Source organism: Nerophis ophidion, linkage group LG25 (assembly GCF_033978795.1).
Source record: "Nerophis ophidion isolate RoL-2023_Sa linkage group LG25, RoL_Noph_v1.0, whole genome shotgun sequence".
Lineage (NCBI taxonomy): Eukaryota > Metazoa > Chordata > Actinopteri > Syngnathiformes > Syngnathidae > Nerophis > Nerophis ophidion.
The window spans coordinates 30541830-30569074 of NC_084635.1; the positions used below are offsets into that span (position 1 = coordinate 30541830).

At 38.2% G+C, this 27245-nt stretch overlaps 1 protein-coding gene across 3 annotated transcripts in view; it reads left to right on the forward strand.

Annotated features, from left to right (window-relative positions):
- Positions 1-18848: 18848 nt before the first annotated feature.
- Positions 18849-27245, forward strand: part of LOC133543042 (protocadherin-17-like) — a 233276-nt gene continuing 224879 nt past the window's right edge. For all 3 annotated transcript variants that reach the window (XM_061887420.1, XM_061887421.1, XM_061887422.1), the window contains exon 1: positions 18849-23290. The gene's annotated coding sequence lies outside the window, so the exon portion shown is untranslated. The remainder of the gene's footprint in view (positions 23291-27245) is intronic.

Genomic DNA, 27245 nt, shown 5'->3' on the forward strand with positions numbered 1-27245 from the left:
TGGACCTGCTATCCCCGTTTAAATAAGGAAATCTCATTTCAGTAGGCCTTTAAATAGCCCATAGCCCCGCCCACTAGCTGGGACCAATTTGACAGGGGGAATTAAGAAAACAGTTATTTTGTAAATTCCACCACACATTACCATCGCATGTCTAAAAAGTATTCACATAGCACTTTTGCATTTGTAAAGCAGTCATTTTTTTGTACACAGTGTATACAACTTTCAAATGTCCAGTGTCGTTCAGCAACACCCAGCTACTGACAATCATGGTTTGGCCCAAATTAGAGCTAATTAATCAAAGCAGGTGTGCTCACCTACATAAAGCTCTCAGCCCCACCCTGACTCTTTTAACCACGCATTCAGAGCCATGGTGAGTGACAGGTTACAATTTGTTTGCGCATGCTTTCCACTGACTAAAAAAAAATGCTTTTCACTAACGACTGAATGTTTTTAGTTTGTCCATGTTGAGCTTCTTAACAAAACGTGCACAATTTGAGAGAAAGCCAAAGGTCAAATTGTGACAGTGTGGGGTCAAACTGCCACATCTGTCTATTGTGAGCGAACTGTGGTAATGAATTTCCCCCAGGGATCATATATATATATATATATATATATATATATATATATATCCACAAATACAAACCCTGTTTCCATATGAGTTGGGAACTTGTGTTTTGATGTAAATATAAACAGAATACAATGATTTACAAATCATTTTCAACCCATATTCCAGGGGTGTCAAACTCAAATACAGAGTGGGCCAAAATTTTAAACGGAACAAAGTCGCGGGCCAAGGTTGAACAAATTAATCTTTTAATAGGGACCCGAACAAGTTTTGCAATAAATATTGAACAAGCAAGGCTTTTACAACTTTAGTGACATGCAAAATCCAGTTTCAAATAATAATAATAATAATAATTTAAAAAAAAATCAATGGCATATCAAATAAAATTTGAATAAAAATGTTATGCCTTTTTTTCTATTTGCAATCTTCTGAGGTAAATATCACATTTTTTCCACAGGCTAATAATAAAATTGAAAATAAAATAACAAAAATGAATGAACCAAACATTCAAGCCTTGAAGTAGCAAGCGAAAATGCATGAATAGAACGTTAATTATTGGTCAGTGTGTTTGAAGTTTTACCTGAAAGAGTTAGTGCCGCAAGGGTTTCGGGGTATTTGTTCTGTTGTGTTACGGTGCGGATGTTCACCCGAAATGTGTTTGTCATTCTTGTTTGGTGTGGGTTCACAGTGTGGCACATATTTGTAACAGTGCTAAACTTGTTTATACGGCCACCCTCAGTGTGACCTGTATGGCTGTTGACCAAGTATGACTTGCATTCACTTGTGCGTGTGTGTGTGTAAAAGCCACAAATATTATGTGACACGCTGTTAGTATGGAGGAAAAGCGGACGTGACGACAGGTTGTAGAGAACGCTAAAGGCAGTGCCTTAAATGCACGCCCCCAACATAGTTGTCCAGATGAAATCGGTAGAAATTGAAGAGAATGGTTGCCCTGGGAGATTTTCGGGAGGGACACTGAACTTCGGGAGTCTACCAGGAAAATTAGGGGGGTCGGCAAGTATGAGTATTAGCGGTGAATGCGGTGTTACAGCGGCACTGACGCTGTATAACACCGGCGGGCCAGCTCTAATGCTAAATTGATATTGCCTCAAGGGCCAAATTAAATTACACGGCGGGCCAGATTTGGCCCGCGGGCCAGAGTTTGACACCCATGCCATATTAAGTTGAATATGCAACAAAGACAACATATTTGATGTTCAAACTGATTGACATTTTTTTTTTTTGTGCAAATAATCATTAACTTTAGAATTTGATGCCAGCAACACGTGACAAAGAAGTTGGGAAAGGTGGCGACAAATACTGATAAAGTTGAGTAATGCGCATCAAACAGTTATTTGGAACATCCCACAGGTGTGCAGGCTGATTGGTAACAGGTGGGTGCTGTCACGCAAAATTTCTTCCCCCCTACAAAAACCTCCCCCCCCCCCCACACATTGGTAGAGATGCTGTGCCAGCAACTTGAGGGTTGCAGGTTCGATTCCCGCTTGTGCCATCCTAGTTACTGCCGTTGTGTCCTTGGGCAAGACACTTTACCCACCTGCTCCCAGTGCCACCCACACTGGTTTAAATGTAACTTAGGTATTGGGTGTCACTATGTAAAGCGCTTTGAGTCACTTGAGAAAAAGCGCTATTTAATATAATTCACATTTACTTCCGGGGTCATGATTAATACAGACGTTTTGTCAAGGCTATATTATAAAAATATAACGCTATATTATAAAAATACAGACGTTTGGTTAACGCTATATTATAAAAATATAACGCTATATTATAAAAATATAACGCTATATTATGAAAATACGGACGTTTTGTTAACGCTATATTATAAAAATATAACGCTATATTATAAAAATATAAAGCTATATTATAAAAATACAGACGTTTTGTTAACGCTATATTATAAAAATATAACGCTATATTATAAAAATATAACGCTATATTATAAAAATATAAAGCTATATTATAAAAATACAGACGTTTTGTTAACGCTATATTATAAAAATATAACGCTATATTATAAAAATATAACGCTATATTATAAAAATATAAATCTATATTATAAAAATATAAAGCTATATTATAAAAATACAGACGTTTTGTTAACGCTATATTATAAAAATATAACGCTATATTATAAAAATACGGACGTTTTGTTAACGCTATATTATAAAAATATAACGCTATATTATAAAAATATAACGCTATATTATAAAAATATAACGCTATATTATAAAAATATAAAGCTATATTATAAAAATACAGACATTTTGTTAACGCTATATTATAAAAATACAGACGTTTTGTTAACGCTATATCATAAAAATATAACGCTATATTATAAAAATACAGACGTTTTGTTAACGCTATATTTTAAAAATATAACGCGATATTATAAAAATACAGACGTTTTGTTAACGCTATATTATAAAAATATAACGCTATATTATAAAAATACGGACGTTTTGTTAACGCTATATTATAAAAATACGGACGTTTTGTTAACGCTATATTATAAAACTATAACGCTATATTATAAAAATATAACGCTATATTATAAAAATATAACGCTATATTATAAAAATATAAAGCTATATTATAAAAATACGGATGTTTTGTTAACGCTATATTATAAAAATATAACGCTATATTATAAAAATACAGACGTTTTGTTAACGCTATATTATAAAAATAAAACGCTATATTATATAAATATAACGCTATATTATAAAAATGCAGACGTTTTGTTAATGCTATATCATAAAAATATAACGCTATATTATAAAAATACAGACGTTTTGTTAACGCTATTTAATAAAAATATAACGCTATATTATAAAAATATAACGCTATGTTGTAAAAATACCGACGTTTTGTTAACGCTATATTATAAAAATATAACGCTATATTATAAAAATACAGAGGTTTTGTTAACGCTATATTTTTAAAAATATAACGCTATATTATAAAAATACAGACGTTTTGTTAACGCTATATTATAAAAATACAGACGTTTTGTTAACGCTATATTATAAAAAAAATTAAAAAACAATTTACAAACACAAGCTATGGGATGACGCATTTACTTCCGGGGTCACGTTTCCTCTTATGTCATCCCATAGCTTGTGTTTGTAAATTGTTTTTTAAAGTTTTTTATAATATAGCGTTAACAAAACGTCTGTATTTTTGTAATATAGCGTTATATTTTTTATAATATAGCGTTAACAAAACGTCTGTATTAATTATGACCCCGGAAGTAAATGGGGGGTTGGAGGGGGGGGTTCTAAGGAGAAGAAATTTGGCATGACAGTGCCATGATTGGGTATAAAAGCAGCTTCCATGAAAAGCTAAGTAATTCACAAACAAGGATGGGACGAGGGTCACCAATTTGTAAGCTAATTGTCGAACAGTTTTAGAACAACATTTCTCAACGAGCTAGTGCAAGGAATTTAGGGACTTTACCATCTACGGTCCGTGAAATCATTAAAATGTTCAGAGAATCTGGAGAAATCGCTGCACGTAAGCGTAAATTACGGACCTTTGATCCCTCAGGCGGTACTGCAACAAAAACCGACATCACTGTGTAAAGGATATCACCACATGGGCTCAGGAACACTTCATAAAACCACTGTCAGTAACTACAGTTGGTCGCTACATCTGTAAGTGCAAGTTAAAACTCTACTATGCAAAGGTAAACCCATTTATCAACAACACCCAGGAACACCGCCGGCTTCGCTGGGCCCGAGCTCATCTAAGATGGACTGATGCAAAGTGGAAAAGTGTTCTGTGGTCTGACGAGTCCACATTTTAAATTATATTTGGAAACTGCGGACCTGGCGTCCTCCGGAACAAAGAGGAAAATAACCATCCGGATTGTTATAGGCGCAAAGTTCAAAAGCCAGCATCTGTGATGGTATGGGGGTGTATTAGTGCCCAAGGCATGGGTAACTTACACATCTGTAAAGGCACCATTAATGCTGAATGGTCCATACAGGTTTTGGAGCAACATATGTTGTCATCCAAGCAATGTTATCATGGACGCCTATTACGACTGGTTGGCATAGTGATGCCAAAATTGTCCCTTCGTGGATGCGTCGACGTGAACACAGCAACGGTAAGTTTAAATGATTTATTAAACTGATCAAAATCAGGCTATGAACAAAAACACTGGAGCTAACAGACAAAATAAACCAAGGGCGCTAGCATAAAAGCTAGGAATAGAAAACAGAAAAACTATACTTGGCACGAAGGCACACAAAAAGGGAAAACAATTAATCGGCGAGAGAGCTGGAATAAAACAAAGGCTTAGCGTTAAAAGCTAGCGAGAATATACATACGGTAGTAGACAGTTGTGAATTTTGCTCGAAGGCAAATTAGAGTCCCAGAAAGAATAAAGGCGCGAGCTTAAATAAGGGAGTTGATTAGCAGAAACAGGTGTGCGTAGATAACAAGGGCAGGTGGAACCAATGTGAAACCATGGAGACCAAATAAACAGGAAGTGCTCAAACTAAGGAATGGAAGAGTCCAAAATCACAACAGACGCCCCTGTTTATTTCAGCAAGACAATACCAAGCCACGTATTACAACAGCGTGGCTTCAAAGTAAAAGAGTGTGGGTACTTTCCTGGCCCGCCTGCAGTCCAAACATGTCTCCCATCGAATATTTGTGGCGCATTATGAAGCATAAAATACGACAGCAGAGACCCTGGACTGTTGAAGGACTGAAGCTCTACATAAAACAAGAATGGGAAAGAATTCCACTTTTAAAGCTTCAGCAATTAGTTTCCTCAGTTCCCAAATGTTTATTGAGTGTTGTTAAAAGAAAAGGTGATGTAACACAGTGGTGAACATGCCCTTTCCCAACTACTTTGGCACATGTTGCATCCATGAAATTCTAAGTTAATTATTATTTGCAAAAAAAAAATAAAGTTTATGAGTTTGAACATCAAATATTTTGACTTTGTAGTGTATTTAATTGAATATGGGTTGAAAATGATTGGCAAATAATTGTATTCCGTTTATATTTACATCTAACACAATTTCCCAACTCATATGTAAACGGGGTTTGTAGATGGAATTACAATTGGGGAACAATGAGGATTACAGCACCAAGGGAACCAGGCAGGATTTTCTGGTAATGAAGGGAATTATGTCACATAAGATGTTACGGCTTTACTTTTTGAGAGCCCCCATTTTTTTCCTTCCATTTCCATCCCTGCTGGACTGACAGCTCCAACAGAAGTGCGGGCAACCAGAATCTGCCAACACGCCATGTTGGCCTGCATAATTCCGGTCGTCATCTTCACGTCACGTGCAGGCTGGCCAAAAGATTCCATTCTCGAGTCGAAGGGCAACAAAACGTGTTAAACGTCCGCGCCCGGACAAAAAATTGTCATGTGCAGAGTAGAAATCTTGAAGGTAACACTGAGCAATGGAATGCGTACTTTGGTAGATTTCAGTCATTAGACAACAAGGCAATGATGGTGGAAATTGCGCGTGAATGCCGAAAAACTGAAGCTAAACAGCGAAACTGTTAGCACGCTAGCCAGATAGTGTCAACAAAACATACGAATTTTGAGTTTAAACCAGGAAAATGAGCAAAAAAAGCTAGCAAGCTAACAGTTAGCATACGTGAAGTAACATAATATTATTAAAATTGGTATACACAAGCAAAAATAGCTAAACAGCTAGGAGTAATGTGCTTTTTGATGCTAACAGTTAGCATGTGTGGAATGACACCATATTAATCTCTTTGATGCTAACAGTTAGCATGTGTGAAATTACACAATATTAATAAAAAGGTGAATACATGCAAAAGTAGCTAAACAAAACTGACAGGGTTGTGTTCTTTGATGCTAACAGTTAGCATGTGTGAAATTACATAATATTGAGTTTGAACCAGGAAAATGAGCAAAAAAAGCTAGCAAGCTAACAGTTAGCATACGTGAAGTAACACAATATTATTAATAATAGATATACACAAGCAAAAATAGCTAAACAGCTAGCAGTAATGTGCTCTTTGATGCTAACAGTTAGCATGTGTGAAATGACACCATATTAATCTCTTTGATGCTAACAGTTAGCATGTGTGAAATGACACAATATTAATAAAAAGGCGAATACATGCAAAAGTAGCTAAAAAAACTGACAGGGTTGTGTTCTTTGATGCTGACAGTTAGCATGTGTGAAATGACATAATATTGAGTTTAAACCAGGAAAATGAGCAAAAAAAGCTAGCAAGCTAACAGTTAGCATACGTGAAGTAACACAATATTATTAGTAATAGGTATACGCATGCAAAAATAGCTAAACAGCTAGCAGTAATGTGCTCTTTGATGTTAACAGTTAGCATGTGTGAAATGACACAATGTTAATCTATTTGATGCTAACAGTTAGCATGTGTGAAATGACACAATATTATTAAAAGGTGAATACATGCAAAAATAGCTATAAAACTGACAGGGTTGTGTTCTTTGATGCTAACAGTTAGCATGTGTGAAATTACATAATGAGTTCAAACCAGGAAGAGGAGCAAAAAATCTAGCGAGCTAATAGTTAGCATACGTGAAGTAGCACAATATTATTAATAATAGGTATACACAAGCAAAAATAGCTAAACAGCTAGCAGTAATGTGCTCTTTGATGCTAACAGTTAGCATGTGTGAAATGACACCATATTAATCTCTTTGATGCTAACAGTTAGCATGTGTGAAATGACACAATATTAATAAAAAGGCGAATACATGCAAAAGTAGCTAAAAAAACTGACAGGGTTGTGTTCTTTGATGCTGACAGTTAGCATGTGTGAAATGACATAATATTGAGTTTAAACCAGGAAAATGAGCAAAAAAAGCTAGCAAGCTAACAGTTAGCATACGTGAAGTAACACAATATTATTAATAATAGGTATACACAAGCAAAAATAGCTAAACAGCTAGCAGTAATGTGCTCTTTGATGTTAACAGTTAGCATGTGTGAAATGACACAATGTTCATCTCTTTGATGCTAAGAGTTAGCATGTGTGAAATGACACAATATTCATAAAAGGTGAATACATGCAAAAATAGCTAAACAAAATTGACAGGGTTTTGTTCTTTGATGCTAACAGTTAGCATGTGTGAAATGACATAATATTGAGTTTAAACCAGGAAAATGAGCAAAAAAAAGCTAGCAAGCTAACAGTTAGCATACGTGAAGCAACACAATATCATTAACAATAGGTATACACAAGCAAAAATAGCTAAACAGCTAGCAGTAATGTGCTCTTTGATGCTAACAGTTAGCATGTGTGAAATGACACCATATTAATCTTTTTGATGCTAACAGTTAGCATGTGTGAAATGACACAATATTAATAAAAGGTGAATACATGCAAAAATAGCTAAAAAAAACTGACAGGGTTGTGTTCTTTGATGCTAACAGTTAACATGTGTGAAATGACATAATATTGAGTTTAAAGCAGGAAAATGAGCAAAAAAAGCTAGCACGCTAACTGTTTGCATACGTGAAGTAACACAATATTATTAATAATAGGTATACACAAGCAAAAATAGCTAAACAGCTAGCAGTAATGTGCTCTTTGCTGCTAACAGTTAGCATGTGTGAAATGACACAATATTAATCTCTTTGATGCTAACAGTAAGCATGTGTGAAATGACACAATATTAATAAAAGGTGAATAAATGCAAAAATAGCTAAAAAAACTGACAGAGTTGTGTTCTTTGATGCTAACAGTTAGCATGTGTGAAATGACATAATATTGAGTTTATACCAGGAAAATTAGCAAAAAAAGCTAGCAAGCTAACTGTTAGCATACGTGAAGTAACACAATATTATTAATAATAGGTATACACAAGCAAAAACAACTAAACAGATAGCAGTAATGTGCTCTTTGATGCTAACAGTTAGCATGTGTGAAATGACATAATAATAATAGGTGAATACATGCAAACATTGCTAAAAAGCTCAAAGTGATGTGTTCTTTGATTCAAACACTGAGCATTTGTGAAATATCGCAATAGGTAAAACGTGTCACGACTTGGACTATGACTTGGATTGTTTTTTCCGATGCAAAGGATAATTGGCTTTTAAAGTTGTTTTGATAGTAGGCTAATATAGACACTTACATCATGTGCTGCCTTTATTATGACAATTATATGAGACTTTTAAAGTTATTTTGATAGTAGGCTAATATAGACACTTACATCATGTGCTGCCTTTATTATGACAATTATATGAGACTTTTAAAGTTATTTTGATAGTAGGCTAATATAGACACTTACATCATGTGCTGCCTTTATTATGACAATTATATGAGACTTTTAAAGTTATTTTGATAGTAGGCAAGTGTGGCTAATAAAGACACTTACATCTTCTGTTGCCTTCATTATAACACTTACATAGGGCCTTTAAAGTAATTTTGATAGTAGGCTAGTATAGCTAATATAGACACTTACATCATGTGTTGCCTTCATTATAACACGTATTTAAGACTGTTAAAATTATTTTGGTAGTAGGTTAGTATAGCTAATATAGACACTTACATCATGTGTTGTCTTCATTATAACACTTATATAAGACTTTTAAAGTCATTTTGATAGTAGGCTAATATAGACACATCATGTGTTGCCTTTATTAAAACACTTATATAAGACTTTTAAAGTAATTTTGATAGTGGGCTAATATAGCTGATATAGACACTTACATCATGCGTTGCCTTCATTATAACACTTATATAATGCTTTTAAAGTCATTTTACATCATGTCTTGCCTTTATTAAAACACTTATATAAGACTTTTAAAGTCATTTTGATAGTAGGCTAATGTAGAAACTTACATCATGTGTTGCCTCTATTAAAACACTTGTATAAGACTTTTAAAGTCATTTTGATAGCAGGCTTTTATAGCTAATATAGACACTTACATCATGTGTTGCCTTTATTAAAACACTTATATAAGACTTTTAAAGTCATTTTGATAGTAGGCTAATATAGACACATCATGTGTTGCCTCTATTAAAACACTTATATAAGACTTTTTAAGTCATTTTGATAGTAGGCTAATATAGACACTTAGATCATGTGTTGCCTTTTATAAAACACTCATATAAGACTTTTAAAGTCATTTTGATAGTAGGCTTTTATAGTTAATATGGACACTTACATCATGTGTTGCCTTCATTATAACACTCATATAATGCTTTTAAAGTCTTTTTGTTAGTAGACTAATATAAACACTTACATCATGTGTTGCCTTTATTAAACACTTATACAAGACTTTTAAAGTAATTTTGATAGTAGGCTTTTATAGCTAATATAGACACTTAAATCATGTGTTGCCTTCATTATAACACTTATTTAAGCTGTTAATTGTTTTGTGGCTCAGACAGATTAGTTTTTTGTAATGTTGTTCCAAAATGGCTCATTTGACATTTTGGGCAGCCAACCCCTGGACTAGACTAACGAACAGACGGACTACATAACCTCAGACAATAACCGCCCGAAACAACAGGATTACCCAAAAGTAAACATTTTCCGTGGTTCTTTGTCTTATAAGACTTGCGGAATTCCTCCGTCCTTCTCCGTCAGCGCAGAGTCTCCGGCTTCAGAAAGCATTGGAGTTAATTCCATAGATCAAGACTGAGCATTGCAAAAACCCGTCGCCAGCTTCCATGTCGGGGGTTTGGAAACGTTCGGCGAGCTGGATTAAAAAGTTCAAGGGGCCGTGGATGACCCGTGGGCCATATGCCGTAAACAGCAGATTTGACCAGCGATTACGTGGCGAGCAGGAATTCATCGACAGACTTCTCCTACGTCAGCCAGGGCTCGCTCCCATTTTGCCTGCAATCTGTGGTAGAAGATTACATGACAGCAACGCAGCAAATCAGTCATCTGTTCTCCACCAATAACGCCTTGGACTGAAGTTACCTTTGGCCGCACAGTTCTTGTGTGGCTTATCCGATAACACAGAAATGAGTGTCACACAGAACTCTTGTCACTTGGTCACGGTCCTTAAATTAAGATGTGAGCGAATAAACTGTTGATAATGGAATCAGAGAGATCTGAGAACAATTTATTAGATACACCTCGACTCATTTTTTTTTTTTTCTGAATTACCGAACGACACAGGCTTGAACAGTACAGGTGCACCTCAACTCACGAGTGTTTCGAGGTACGAGATGTCTTTCGGATTTTTTGCTAGGCTTTAAAGGGGAACATTATCACCAGACCTATGTAAGTGTCAATATATACCTTGATGGTGCGGAAAAAAGACCATATATTTTTTTAACCGATTTCCGAACTCTAAATGGGTGAATTTTGGCGAATTAAACGCCTTTCTGTTCATCGCTCTTTTTGCGATGACGTCAGAACGTGACGTCTCCGAGGTAATACAGCCGCCATTTTCATTTTCAACCCATTGTAAACATTGGGTCTCAGCTCTGTTATTTTCCATTTTTTCGACTATTTTTTGGAACCTTGGAGACATCATGCCTCGTCGGTGTGTTGTCGGAGGGTGTAACAACACTAACAGGGAGGGATTCAAGTTGCACCACTGGCCCGAAGATGTGTCTGCCGCCAGACCCCCATTGAATGTGCCAAAGTGTCTCCACATTCGACCGGCGATGCTAAGACAGACATGACACAGAGATGTATGGATAACCTGCAGATGCATTTGCAACTATAAAGTCAAAGAATTCACAAAGGTGAGTTTTGTTGATGTTGACTTATGTGCAATTCAGACATATTTGGTTGCGGCGTGACTGCCAGTTAATCGATGCTAACATGCTACGCTAATCGACGCTAACATGCTATTTACCGGCGGTGCTAAAGCAGACATGGCACAGAGATGTATCGATAACCTGCAATTGCATTTGCAACGATAAAGTCAACTAAATCACAAATGTGAGTTTTGTTGATGTTGACTGCCAGCTAATCGATGCTAACATGCTATGCTAATCGATGTTAACATGCTATTTACCGGCGGTGCTAAAGCAGACATGGCACAGTGATGAATGGATAACCTGCAGATGCATTTGCAACGATAAAGTCAATGAAATCACAAAGGTGAGTTTTGTTGATGTTGACTTTTGTGCTAATCAGACATATTTGGTTGCGGCGTGACCGCCAGCTAATCGATGTTAACATGTGACGCTAATCAACGCTAACATGCTATTTACCGGCGGTGCTAAAGCAGACATGGCACAGAGATGTATGGATAACCTGCAGATGCATTTGCAACGATAAAGTCAACGAAATCACAAAGGTGAGTTTTGTTGATGTTGACTGCCAGCTAATCGATGCTAACATGCTACGCTAATCGACGCTAACATGCTATTTACCGTCGGTGCTAAAGCAGACATGGCACAGAGATGTATGGATAACCTGCAAATGCATTTGCAACGATAAAGTCAACGAAATCACAAAGGTGAGTTTTGTTGATGTTGACTTATGTGCTAATCAGACGTATTTGATTGCGGCGTGACTGCCAGCTAATCGATGCTAACATGCTACGCTAATCGACGCTAACATGCTATTTACCGGCGGTGCTAAAGCAGACATGACACAGAGATGTATGGATAACCTGCAGATGCATTTGCAACTATAAAGTCAACTAAATCACAAAGGTGAGTTTTGTTGATGTTGACTGCCAGCTAATCGATGCTAACATGCTATTTACCGGTGGTGCAGACATGGTTCTTAGATGTATGGATAACCTGCAGATGCATTTGCAACTATATTACGTTTCCTTCCACCCACATTTAATGCGAAACAAACACTTACCAATCGACGGATTTAAGTTGCTCCAGTGTCAAAAGATGCGAAAGTCCTGATCGTTTGGTCCGCACATTTTACCGGCGATGCTAACGCAGCTATTCGGCCATGCTATGGCTATGAATGGCGCCAATAGCTATTCGCTCAATAGCTTCAGTTTCTTCTTCAATACTTTCATACTCCAACCATCTGTTTCAATACATGCGTAATCTGTTGAATCGCTTAAGCCGCTGAAATCCGAGCCTGAATCCGAGCTAATGTCGCTATATCTTGCTGTGGTATTCGCAGTTGTTTGTTTACATTGGCAGCACTGTATGACGTCACAGGGAAATGGATAGTGGCATCGCAAATAGCTAAAATCAAGCACTTTATAGCTTTTTTTTAGGGATATTCGGGGACCGGTAAAATTTTGAAAAAAACTTGAAAAAATACAACAGGCCACTGGGAACTGATTTTTATTGTTTTTAACCCTTTTGAAATTGTGATAATGTTCCCCTTTGAAGGCCTACTGAAACCCACTACTACCGACCACGCAGTCTGATAGTTTATATATCAATGATGAAATATTAACATTGCAACACATCCTAATACGGCCTTTTTAGTTTACTAAATTGCAATTTTAAATTTCGCGCAAAGTATTGCGTTGAAAAACGTCGCAGGATGATGTCGCGTATGATGACGCGTGCGCGGTAAATCACGGATTGTAGCGGACATTTTGCTTAAATCGCATTATTACACAGTATTCTGGACATCTGTGTTGCTGAATCTTTCGCAGTTTGTTCAATTAATAATGGAGACGTCAAAGAAGAAAGATGTAGGTGGGAAGCGGTGTATTGCGGCCGCCTTCAGCAATACAAACACAGCCGGTGTTTTCCTTGTTTCCTTATAAGTCAGCTCTTACCGTAGACATGAGCAAATAGCATGCGTCATTCCTCCTGCAGCTGCGGACTCTCTTGCCTCCTCCCAACGGCCGCCCCCCGACCGTCGGATGCTTACACCGTGGAGGAGGGGAAAAAAAAAAGTCTCGGCCCGGCAGCCTGCTTCTCGTCGAGGAACGTGGCTTCCCTTTGAGAAACTGGTGGTCACCACACCCGTGACCACACCCCTCCGACTCTCAGGTTGTACAGGCACGACCATATAATTTCACAAAAAAATTAATAACACAATAATGTTACAGAATTATCCTAGTAAATGTGTCTAATAACATCTGAATCGCTCCCACTGCCCTCGTCTTTTTTTTTCTTCTAGTCCTTCACTCTCACTTTCCTCATCCACGAATCTTTCATCCTCGCCAAAACTAATGGGGAAATCGTCGCTTTCTCGGTCCGAATCGCTCACGCTGCTGGTGGCCATGATTGTAAACAATGTTCTGATGTGAGGAGCTCCACAACCCGTGACGTCTCGCGCACATCGTCTGCTACTTCCGGTACAGGCAATGCTTTTTTATTAGTGACCAAAAGTTGCGAACTTTATCGTTGATGTTCTCTACTAAATCCTTTCAGCAAAAATATGGCAATATCGTGAAATGATCAAGTATGACACATAGAATGGACCTGCTATCCCCATTTAAATAAGAACATCTCATTTCAGTAGGCTTTTAAATTGCAAGCATACGTTTGAGTTCCGGAGAAGTAGTGAACATCCTCAGCCAACAGGCAGAGATTGACACAATCCTGCCCTCCAACCACTGGACCTCAATCAATCAATCAATCAATGTTTATTTATATAGCCCTAAATCACAAGTGTCTCAAAGGGCTGCACAAACCACAACGACATCCTCAGTAGAACCCACATAAGGGCAAGGAAAAACTCACCTCAGTGGGACGTCGGTGACAATGATGACTATGAGAAACCTTGGAGAGGACGGCATATGTGGGCAACCCCCGCCCCTAGGGGACCGAAAGCAATGGATGTCGAGCGGGTCTAACTTGATATTGTGAAAGTCCAATCCATAGTGGATCTAACATAACCGTGAGGGTCCAGTCCAAAGTGGGTCCAATATAGTAGCGAGAGTCCCGTCCAAAGTGGAGCCAGCAGGAAACCATCCCAACCGGAGGCGGATCAGCAGCGCAGGGATGCCCCCAACCGATACACAGGCGAGCGGTCCATCCTGGGTCCAGACTCTGGACGAGCGGTCCATTTTGGGTCCGACTTCTGGACAGCCAGTACTTCATCCATGGCCACCGGACCGGACCCCCTCCACAAGGGAGGGGGGGACAGAGGAGGAAAAAGAAAAGAAACGGCAGATCAACTGGTCTAAAAAGGAGGTCTATTTAAAGGCTAGAGTATACAAATGAGTTTTAAGGTGAGACTTAAATGCTTCTACTGAGGTAGCATCTCGAACTGTTACATTCCAGGGTACTGGAGCCCGAATGGAAAACGCTCTATAGCCCGCAGACTTTTTTTGGGTTCTGGGAATCCTTTGAACGCAGATTTCTTGGCGACCTGACCTGTGGAAGTTTGTGCCAGGAACAATATATGTTTAGAGAAACAAACCAATAAACCGTGTCCTACCAGTCAGCCGACCCAGTCCACGTCAAACGGAGCCTCCACAGCCACGACCGTCCAAATAACTGGAAAGCCCATCCATCCATCCATCCATTTCTACCACTTTCGGGTTTACACTGAGGCCAATTTAGTGTTGCCAATCAACTTATCCCAAGGTGCATGTCTTTGGAGGTTGGAGGAAAATGGACTATCCGGAGGCATCCCAAGCAGTCACGGGGAGAGCATGCAGACTCCACACAGAAAGATCCCGAGCCTGGGATTTTACTCAGGATTACTCAAGACCTTCGTAATATGAGGCACATGCACTCACTCTTGTGCCACCGTGCTGGTCACCAACCATCCATTTCTTACCGCTTGTCCATTTAGGGGTTGTAGGGGGGTGCTGGAGTCTATATCAGCTGCATTCGGGCGGAGGGCGGGATACACCAAAGCTAGACCGACAACATTCACACTGGAGGTGGGAGGAAGCCATAGTACCCGGAGGGAACCCACACAGTCACGGGGAGAACATGCAAACTCCACACAGAAAGATCCCCGAGCCTGGAGTTGAACTCAGGACTACTCAGGACCTTCGTATTGTGAGGCACATGCACTAACCCTTGGTTCACCGTGCTGCCCTAACGGGAAGGCATCCGTGAGAATATTGAGAGGCAGCCAGTGTTGGTTTCGACCTGGTTCAGTTCATTCTGCAAACTGGACGATGGAGGATTATTTTTGGGTACGCAAACACAACTGATTCTTCAATCAATGTTTACTTATATAGCCCTAAATCACTAGTGTCTCAAAGGGCTGCACGAACCACTACGACATCCTCTGTAGGCCCACATAAGGGCAAGGAAAACTCACACCCAGTGGGACATCGGTGACAATAATGACCCAGTGGGACGTCGGTGACAATGATGACTATGAGAACCTTGGAGAGGAGGAAAGCAATGGATGTCGAGCGGGTCTAACATGATACTGTGAAAGTTCAATCCATAACGGAGCCAACACAGTCGCGAGAGTCCAGTCCAAAACGGATCCAACACAGCAGCGAGAGTCCCGTTCACAGCGGAGCCAGCAGGAAACCATCCCAAGCGGAGGCGGATCAGCAGCGCAGAGATGTCCCCAGCCGATACACAGGCGAGCAGTACATGGCCACCGGATCGGACCGGACTCCCTCCACAAAGGAGAGTGCGACATAGAAGAAAAAGAAAAGAAACGGCAGATCAACTGGTCTAAAAAGGGAGTTTATTTAAAGGCTAGAGTATACAAATGAGTTTTAAGGTGAGACTTAAATGCTTCTACTGAGGTGGCATCTCGAACTGTTACCGGGAGGGAATTCCAGAGTACTGGAGCCCGAAATGAAAAAGCTCTATAGCCCGCAGACTTTTTTTGGGCTTTGGGAATCACTAATAAGCCGGAGTCCTTTGAACGCAGATTTCTTGCCGGGACATATGGTACAATACAATCGGCAAGATAGGATGGAGCTAGACCGTGTAGTATTTTATACGTAAGTAGTAAATGCAGCTGTCACCAGTTTTTAAAGACAGGGCAGGCTTAACACCCACTAGATCAGGGGTGTCCAGACGTTTTGATTGGGCTAAAAATATTTGTTCAGGGGTTGAAACCCGTCGCATGCTAAATAACTATATATACACACATCGTCGTCGGCGGCAATCACTCGAAACGAGTATGATTGTCCTCCTGTTGGTGGGGTTGCCTTCAGGAGAACGCCTGTGCGTGGAATCTTTTAATTCCGACCGGTGCACAGACAACCACCACACCGTCCTTGGCAAAGAGAAGTCCAGGGTCCAGTGGCATGGAGACCAAGACAATTTGGGGCCCCATCTTTGCTGCAGCCTTCTACCGCCTTTGTGACCGTTGCGGGTCTTCAATGCAACCATCATCCGCCCACTCTGCCGTTGGGACTATCAGAAAGTATTCAGTGGCAAGGGAAACCCAGGACGACCGGCACCTCTTCACAGCGGCATGGGGCTGCCAGAGTCCCGGTCTGTCGGGAGACCGCCTATGGTGCGCCTACCAGCACTTGCTTTTCTTTTAAGATGTGCTCCCCTAGCCTTTTGTCTTCCCAGACTAACACACAAGGCAGCGGGGCAGTGGTTGGGTGATGCCAGGGCGTGTCCACAAAGTGGGCCTCACACATATATACATAGAGATATATATATATATATATATATATACATATGTGTATGTGTGTGTGTGTGTGTACATATTGTATTACAAGAATGGATTTATAATTGCTAATTATTAGAATTGAACATTAAGACTAAGTGGAAGTTCCATTTATACCTTGTTTACCTTCGTGGCAACTTCCTTAAAGCTTTGTAATCGGTCAGAAATATCATGCAGCTAAACTCTGCCAAAAATTGGTAAGTAAAAAATGAGTGTTTTGCTATTTTTCCCCATCATGCCTTGCAATAGATTTGAATGCTTGTTGATTTTTTTAGTGCTGGTCATTTTTTTTCTTCTCTGCCATGACTAGGGAAGGTTGTTTGGATTGGGTTGTATAAGTGAATACTCTACTATAGTCTCCGGGGAGTGCATTTCAAGGTCACTGGCATGGTTCACTCACATCGTCCACAAGAGGGCAACAAATATCGACATAAGATCCATCTATCCATTTTCTACTGTTTGTCCTTTCCTATCATAACACCAGATTTTTAAATTGAATAAGTATGTAAACAACTCGCCCAGCGAGATTGCTTTTTGGGTATCAAGCCGACTAGCAGGTAGTAGTTTAGGCAAAATGTTAGTAATGTTGTAATATAGTGATTGTAATTATTGATTGTTGTATATTGATATATATATATATATATATATATATATATATCTATATATATATATATATATATATATATATATATATATATATATATATAGATATATATATATATATATATATATATATATGTATATGTGTGTGTGTGTGTGTTGGGGACTTGTCCAGGGTGTACCCCGCCTTCCGCCCGGTTGAAGCTGAGATAGGCGCCAGCGGCCCCTGCGACCCCAAAAGGGAATAAGCGGTAGAAAATGGATGACTGTATATATATATATATATATATATATATATATATATACTGTAAATATAAATGTCGTTAAAATGTTACATTTATTAGGTTAAATGTTATGTTAATGGGTCATTGATTAATTAATTAAATATTTAATACATTTAAGAGTGTTAAAATGCCGTTAAAAAAACAACCCTATGCTGCTGATAACATTTTAAATGTGTTATGTTAAATTTTGTGTCTAAATGTTAATTAATTAATAATTAATATGAAAATACATTTTAAAATATTAAATTAAAAAAACAAACTTATGCTGTCATTAAAATGTAAAATATATGTTGAATATTATGTTAATCTGATAATTAATTAACTAATTAATATCCTAAATAGATTTAGAAGTGTTAAAATGCCATTAAAAAACTCATGCTGCCGTTAAAATGTTAATTGTGGCATCTTAAATGTTATGTTAGTATATAAAGTAATTCATTAATTAAAGTTAAAACGCCATTAAAGAAAACCCCTATGCTGTCGTTAAAATGTTAAATTTGTTACGTTAAATGTATCAATCAATTAATTTATTAATAATTAAATAAAATAATTAATTATTGAATATTTTACATTTAAAAATGTTGAAGTGCAATTAAATAACCCTATACTTAGTTAAAATTTAAAATGTGTTATTTTAAATGTTATATTAATTTGTAATGTTAATTAATTCATATGTTAAATACATTGAAAAAATTGAAATTATGTTAACAATAACCCTATGCTTCCGTTAAAATGTTAATTTTGTTATGTTAAATGTTATGTTAGAATGTTATTGATTAATTATTGATTAATATTTTTAGTACATTTTAAAATACCATTAAAAAAGCAATGCTGGCATTGAAAATAAAACATTTATGTAAAACTTTGTATTATGTTAAGTAATAATCATTTATTTATTTAATGAATTAATTAATTCATTAATTGTTGCGTAACTTGGAGAGTGGATCCCAAGGATGCAGAGACGTAGAATGATATAGTAAATACTTCCTTTATTTAGGTGGAAGTGGAACGTAGCCAAAGAAAACAAAAAGCGATGGTGGAAAATACAAAACACACCATGAATAAAATAACTATATCAAACAATCCAAATTTGAACAGAAAACGCTAGACGAAGCTAGGATATAAAATAAGCAAACCTGAGAGGAGCACAAAAACAGACTTGAAAGACTGTAGGTTTGTAGGATGCCAAGACACGTGTGAGTGTACTTGCAGTGGATACAAAGTTCCGGCCCTGACAGGCCGTCAGCACCCAGACTAAATAGCCCACCTAATCAGCTTTCAGGTGTGCACGATTGCCCAGCGTCAGCTGCACTCCAGACTGTGGGCGAGAGTGAGAGTAAAACATGATGTGCAAAACAACACAGAAAAACATGAAAAATACAGTTTACCACAGTACCCCTCCCCTCAACGGACGCCACCTGGCGGCCTACCTGGCTTGTCTGGAAATCGAATATAAAAATCCTTAATCAAATCTTTATCTAAAATAAGAGACTTTGAAACCCATGACCGTTCCTCTGGACCGTACCCCTCCCAGTCTACCAGGTATTGGAAACCTCTACCTCTTCTTTTCACATCCAAGATTGTGTTAACTGTGAAAGCTGGGTGACCCTCGATCAACCTGGGTGGAGGGGGTGGTACCTCGGGAGGACTGAGCGGGCTGGATGAGACAGGCTTGATGCGGGAAACGTGAAACACTGGATGGCACTTGAGAGACCTTGGGAGGCGGAGCTTGACTGCAACACGGTTAATAATCTTGACGATTTGATATGGTCCAACGAACCTGGGAGCCAGTTTCCTAGAGTCGGTGGCAAGTGGTAAGTCCCGAGATGATAGCCAGACCTCCTGTCCCAGCTGGTAGTTTGGGGCTGGAGTGCGATGTCGGTTGGCTAAAAGTTGGTTCCTGGCTGATGTCTTCTGTAGTGCTGCCCTGGTGTTGCGCCAAGCCTGGTGAGCTCGACGCAGGTGTGCCGTAACGGATGGAACGTCGGCCTTAGACTGGTTAGAAGGAAAAAGAGGTGGTTGGAAACCGTAGGTGACGTGAAATGGCGACAAGCCTGTGGCAGAACTGATGAGGGAATTGTGAGCGTATTCGATCCATGGAAGGGTCTCAGACCAAGTTGAGGGTTGTTGATGACAAGTACACCGAATTGCCGCCTCCAGGTCTTGGTTGGTCCGTTCAGTCTGACCATTGCTCTGTGGGTGGTAGCCGGAGGATAGGCTAGGAGAGGCCCCCAGTGATTCGCAGAATGCCTTCCAGACGGCCGAGGAAAACTGTGGCCCTCTGTCAGATACCACATCAGAGGGGATGCCGTGCAGCCGGAAAGCATGAAGTACTAATAGTTGGGCTGTTTCGAGGGCTGAGGGTAGTTTGGGGAGACCCACAAAATGGGCCATCTTTGAGAACCGGTCCACAATGGTCAAAATGGTGTCGTTACCTTCAGAGGGAGGCAGTCCTGTGACAAAGTCCACAGCAATGTGAGACCATGGGCGGGAAGGGATGGGTAATGGATGTAATAGACCTGCCGGGGCCTGGTGGGATGCTTTGTTCCGGGCGCAGATCCGACATGCTGCCACAAAAGCCTTAGTGTCCGCCAAAATGGATGGCCACCAAAAGCGCTGGGAGAGGACGAAGCCAGTGCGACGAATACCTGGGTGGCAAGCAATCTTGGACCCATGTGCCCAATCCAGAACGCTGGGGCGGAGCCGAGGAACCACAAATAGCCGACCTTGTGGACAGCTCCGAGGTGATGTGTCCGACCTTAGGGCCTCTAGGACTTGCTGCTCGATGTTCCACTGAAGTCCCCCGATGATGTGTCTTTGTGGGATGATAGGTTGAGGTGAGGAGTTCTCAGATGACGAAGAGTATAGACGGGACAAGGCGTCAGGTTTCCCATTCTGAGAACCAGGTCGGAAAGTGATGACAAAATTAAAACGGTTCAGGAATAGCGACCACCTGGCTTGGCGTGGGTTCAGTCTTTGTGCGGTCCTTAAGTAGGCCAAGTTCTTGTGGTCCGTGTAGATCATGAATGGAAGCTCCGCCCCCTCCAGCCAGTGTCTCCACTCTTGAAGAGCCAGGATGACTGCCAGAAGCTCCCTGTTGCCAATGTCATAGTTCCTCTCAGCAGGGGATAGGCGACGAGAAAAGAAAGCACAGGGATGCAACTTCTGGTCGAGGACGGATTGCTGGGAGAGTACGGCCCCTACACCTGAATCAGAAGCGTCTACTTCAACAAAAAACTGGAGAGAACGGTCAGGGTAACAGAGAACAGGAGCCGAGGTAAACAATCCCTTTAACCTCAAGAACGCGGAATTGGCTTCGGGTGTCCACTCAAATGGGACCTTAGTAGACGTAAGCCTCGTAAGTGGGTCCGCGACGCGACTAAAGTTTCGAATAAATCGCCGATAAAAATTTGAAAATCCTAAAAATCTCTGAAGATGCTTCCTGGACACCGGAATGGGCCAGTCTACAACTGCACTTATTTTAGAGGGATCAGGTTTGAGTCTACCCTCCTCAATGATAAACCCTAGGAAGGGAATGGAGGAAGAGTGGAACTCGCATTTTTCCGCTTTGACGAACAATTTATTCTCAAGTAATCTTTGAAGAACCAACCGCACCTGCTGCACATGTTCGTCAAAAGTAGATGAATAAATTAATATATCGTCCAGGTAAACGAAAAGAAACTGACCTGTCATGTCCCGAAAAATGTCATTAATAAGACCCTGAAACACGCCGGGAGCATTAGTGAGTCCAAAAGGCATGACAAGATACTCAAAATGTCCGAGTGGAGTGTTGAATGCGGTCTTCCATTCATCCCCCTCTCGGATGCGAACGAGATGGTAAGCGTTACGGAGATCGAGTTTAGTAAAAAATCTAGCAGTCTGTAAGGGAGTAAAAGCCGAATCAAGAAGTGGAAGAGGGTATTTATTCTTGATTGTAATCTGATTAAGGGCGCGGTAGTCAATACACGGCCGTAGGGACTTATCCTTCTTTTCGACAAAGAAAAACCCTGCGGCAACAGGTGAGGTCGAAGGACGAATGAGACCCGCGGCAATAGACGTATTGATGTACTCCTCCAACGCTTTACGTTCAGTGTTTGATACTTGGTATAAGCGGGTTGATGGTAACGCCGCACCGGCTAGCAAATCGATGCCACAATCGTATGGTCGGTGGGGAGGAAGTGAAAATGCACTATCCTTGCTAAACACCGCTCTCAAGTCATGATAGTTCTTAGGCACGTTTGTCAGGTCTATGTTCTCTATGATAGCGATAGGTGGCGGTGTGTGAGAACCTGTGGCAGAACGGAGGCAATGTGTGTGGCAAGTAACACTCCAATTAATAATAGCAGCACGAGACCAGTCTATGTGCGGATTGTGTTTCTGTAGCCAGGTTATTCCCAAAATGACGGGCGCGGACCGTGAAGGCATAATATAAAAAATTATTTTTTCACTATGATTACCAGACAAGTGCAAGTTGAGTGGGTGGGTCTGGTGGGTAATACTGGCTAACAGGCGCCCATCGAGAGAATACACCTCTTTGGGTTCATGCAATTTTATAACAGGAATCAAATGACGTTTCATAAATTCAAAGTCCAAAAAATTGTCATCTGCCCCAGAGTCAATAAGAGCAGAAATGTCTATTTGTTGGTTAGACCAATACAAAGTACCTTTTAGTTGCATTCTGCCTGCGGCCAATGGAGGAGAACGGCGACCTCTGGTGGACGTTTCATCGGGTGATTGCGTGCGCAATCGTGGCCGTGTGGTAGGATGAGGTAGTACCTTGCAGCGGGAGATTTGATGACCAGGATCCCCGCAGTATAGGCAGAGATGAAGCCGAAGACGGCGCTCCCTTTCGGCGGTGGAGAGTCGGCGACCACCCAATTGCATCGGTTCGTCTCTCTGCCACGGGGGAAAGGTGTCTTCGGGGATGAATTGCTCCGTCTTGTAGACGTTTGGTCTGGCAGGCGCTGAGTGGCTGTTAGGCAGGGCTTGTCTCCCTCGTCGGTCCCTTCTCTCTTCCCGTAGGCGGAAGTCGATCTGCACAGCCAGCTCGATGAGTGAGTCCAAGTCCGTCGGCAGTGACATCGGGATTAATAAATGCCGAATTTCGTCCGCAAGCCCCATGAAGAAAGCGTCTAACAGCGCCGAAGGACCCCAGTCACAATCGGCGGCCAAGGTTCGGAACTCGATCGCGTACTCCGCGACCCGTCGTGACCCCTGCTGCAGCCGGAAGAGGGATCTCGCTGCTTCTCTGCCTGGGAGCCGTTGTTGGAAGATTTGTTTCAAAGTTTTGGAGAAGCTTGCATATGAGGAAATGGTGGTGGTCTGACGGTTCCACTCAGCAGTAGCCCAGGTGCCTGCCCGGCCAGACAGGTGAGTGATGACAAAAGCAACTTTAGCTCGCTCAGAAGTGAAAGCGGAAGAGTTAAGCTCAAAGTGTAGTTCGCATTGTGTCAGGAAGTGTCTTACGTCATCCCCATCTCCGGAAAAACGTTCAGGACGGGATAGCCGCATATTGGTGGTTGTAGCGGGTGGCATGGGCTGAGCGGGTGCCGGGTCTTGTCCAGTGGTCGAAGTGGGAACGACGGCGGCTAGTAGTTCGTTCATACGCTCCAACATGGCGTCTTGCCGCTCCGACAGACTCTGTAGGCCCCGGCCCAGGTGGTCTAGCTGGTCCCCCTGCTGACTGATGCGTTGGGCCTGGCCTTGAAAAGCCCTTTTCCAGGGATCGGTCTCTGCGGGTTCCATATATTTGGCCGGAACTTTTCTGTTGCGTAACTTGGAGAGTGGATCCCAAGGATGCAGAGACGTAGAATGATATAGTAAATACTTCCTTTATTTAGGTGGAAGTGGAACGTAGCCAAAGAAAACAAAAAGCGATGGTGGAAAATACAAAACACACCATGAATAAAATAACTATATCAAACAATCCAAATTTGAACAGAAAACGCTAGACGAAGCTAGGATATAAAATAAGCAAACCTGAGAGGAGCACAAAAACAGACTTGAAAGACTGTAGGTTTGTAGGATGCCAAGACACGTGTGAGTGTACTTGCAGTGGATACAAAGTTCCGGCCCTGACAGGCCGTCAGCACCCAGACTAAATAGCCCACCTAATCAGCTTTCAGGTGTGCACGATTGCCCAGCGTCAGCTGCACTCCAGACTGTGGGCGAGAGTGAGAGTAAAACATGATGTGCAAAACAACACAGAAAAACATGAAAAATACAGTTTACCACATTAATTAATTCATTCATTAATTCATTCATTAATTCATTAAATAAATAAACAATTAATTCATTAATTCATTCATTCATTATAACATTAAACATGTTAAACATTATTTTTTTTAAAACCTTTGCTGCCATTAAAATGTAAAATGTCTATAGGTAAATGTAATGTTATTATTTAAATAATTAGTTAATTGAATATTATGTTAAATATATTTACAATTGTTAAAATGCTGTAAAATCTGTTGAATGTTATGTTTATTTGTTTATTTAAATAATTAATTAATATCATAAATAGATTTGAAAATGTTAAAATGCCATTAAAAACCCTGTGCTGCCGTTAAAATGTTAATTGTGGTATCTTAAATGTTATGTTAGTGTCCAATTTAATTCATTAATTATTAATATGTTAAATATATTAAAAAAAAGTTAAAATGCCATTAAAGAAAACCCCTATGCTGTCGTTAAGATGTTAAATTTGTTATGTTAAATGTCAATCATTTAATAATTAATAATTCATTAATTAATTAATCATTGAATATGTTACATGTAAAATTGTTAAAGTGCCATTAAAAAAACATATACTGCGTTAAAATTTAAAACGTGTTATTTTAAATGTTATGTTAAATGTTGTGTTAATTAATTAATATGTTAAATACATCTTGAAAAATTAAAATGTTGTTGAAAAGAACCCTATGCTTCCGATAAAATGTTAATTTTGTTATGCATCCATCCATCCATCCATTTCTACCGCTTATTCCCTTTCGGGGTCGCGGGGGGCGCTGGCGCCTATCTCAGCTACAATCGGGCGGAAGGCAGGGTACACCCTGGACAAGTCGCCACCTCATCGCATTAATGTTATTGAATAATTCATTAATTAATATGTTGAATACATTTAAAAATGTTAAATTGCCATTAAACTATGCTGCCTTTAAAAATAAAATATTTATGTTAAACTTTATATTGATATGTTAATTAATCACCCCATGAATACATTAATGTTTTTAATTAATTATTAGTTAGTTATTTATTCAAATAATTGATTAATCAATGTATTAATTAAACATTTGAAAATGTTAGAATTATGTAAAAAAAAAACTATTAATTGAATTTTATGTTAAATGTATTTAAACATTTGAAAATGCTGTTAAAAATATTTATACTGCTGTTAAAATGTAAAATCTATGTTGAATGTTAAGTGAATTTGATAATTAATTAAATAATTAATTAATATCCTAAAAAGATTTAGAAATGTTAAACGGCCATTAAAAACCCTATGCTGCTATTAAAATGTTAATTGTGGCATCTTAAATGTTATACCAGTATACAAATTAATTATTTAATTATTATGTTAAATACATTTAAAAAAGTTAAAATGCCATTAAAGAAAAACCCTATGCTGTCGTCAAGATGTTAAATGCATTATGTTAAATGTGATGTTAACATATTAATCAATCAATTAATTAATTAATTAATTAGGAATTGATTAATTAATTATTGAATATGTTATATTTAAAAATGTTAAAGTGCCATTAAAAACCCTATACTGCGTTAAAATGTAAAATGTTATTTTAAATGTTATAATAAATGTTATGTTAATTAATATAATAAACACATTTAAAAATTCTAAATGTTGTCAAAAAAACTATGCTTCCGTTTTTTTATGTTAAACGTAATGTTAATATGTTATTAATTCATTAATTAATATGTTGAATACTTTCAAACATGTTAAAAAATCTTTCAAAATAACCCTATGCTGCCATTAAAATGTACAATGTATCATGTTAAACTTTATGTTAATACGTTAATTATTGCTTAATTAATTAATATGTTAAAATACATTTAAAAAAATTAAAAAGCCGTTTAAAAAATCCTATGCTTCTGTTCAAATGTAACATTTGTTATGTTAAATGTAATGTTATTAGTTCATTTATTAATTAATTGAATATGTTAAATGCATTTAAAAATTGTAAAATGCTGTTAAAAATAATCCTTATGCTGCCGTTAAAATGTAAAATGTATATTAAATGTTATGTTAATATGTTAATTAATTAAACAATTATTATTATACATGTAAAATGTTAAAATGCCATTAAAAAACTATGCTGCTGTTAAAATGTAAAATTTGTTGTGTTAAATTTAATGATATGTTAATTAAATATTATCAATAATTTTTTAAATATCTTAAATATACTTAGAAATGTTATAATCCCGTTACAAAAACGTATGCTGTTGTTAAAAATTTTTAAAGTGTTATGTTAAAATTATTATGTTAAATTGTATGCAAATGTGTTAATTATTTGAATAGTAAATTAATTGATAATTTTTGAATATGTTACATTTAAAAAAGTCAAAGTGCCTTTAAGAAACCCTATGCTGTCTTATGCTGTTAAAATTTCAAAGGTGTTATAATAAATGTTATGTTGATATTTTAATTGATTATCTTATCAATTATGATAAATGAATTAAAAAATGTTAGAAATGCTGTTAAAAAAAACTCTATTTTATGTGAATAAGTTAAATTTGTTATGTTAAATGTTTTTTATTATGTTGATCAATTAATCAATTAATTAATACGCTAAATACATTTAAAAATGTCAAAATTATGTTTGAAAAACCCTCTATTTTATGTTTATAAGTTAAATGTATTATGTTAAATGTTATGTGATTATTTTAATCAATTAATTAATTAGTTCATATGTTAAATACATTTAAAATGGAAAAAATCAGCTTAAAAAAACTAAGCTGCTGTTAAAATGTCAAATGTTATGTTAAATGTTATGTCAATATGTCAACTGATTAAAAATAATAAATAAAAAATAAATAAAATAAAATAAATATCATTAAAACCCCGATGCTGCTGTTAAAATGTTACATTTATCATGTTAAATATTATGTTATGTTAATCAATAATTAATTAAATAATATGTTCAATGCTTTTAAAAATCAAACGTTCCATTTAAAAAAAATGCTTTTAAAAATGTATTAGTATGTTAAATAAATAAAAAAAATATTAAAATGTCATTAAAAAAAACTTCATGCTGATGTTAAAATGTTCATTGTATTACGCTAAATTTTATTTTAATTTTATTCAAAAATT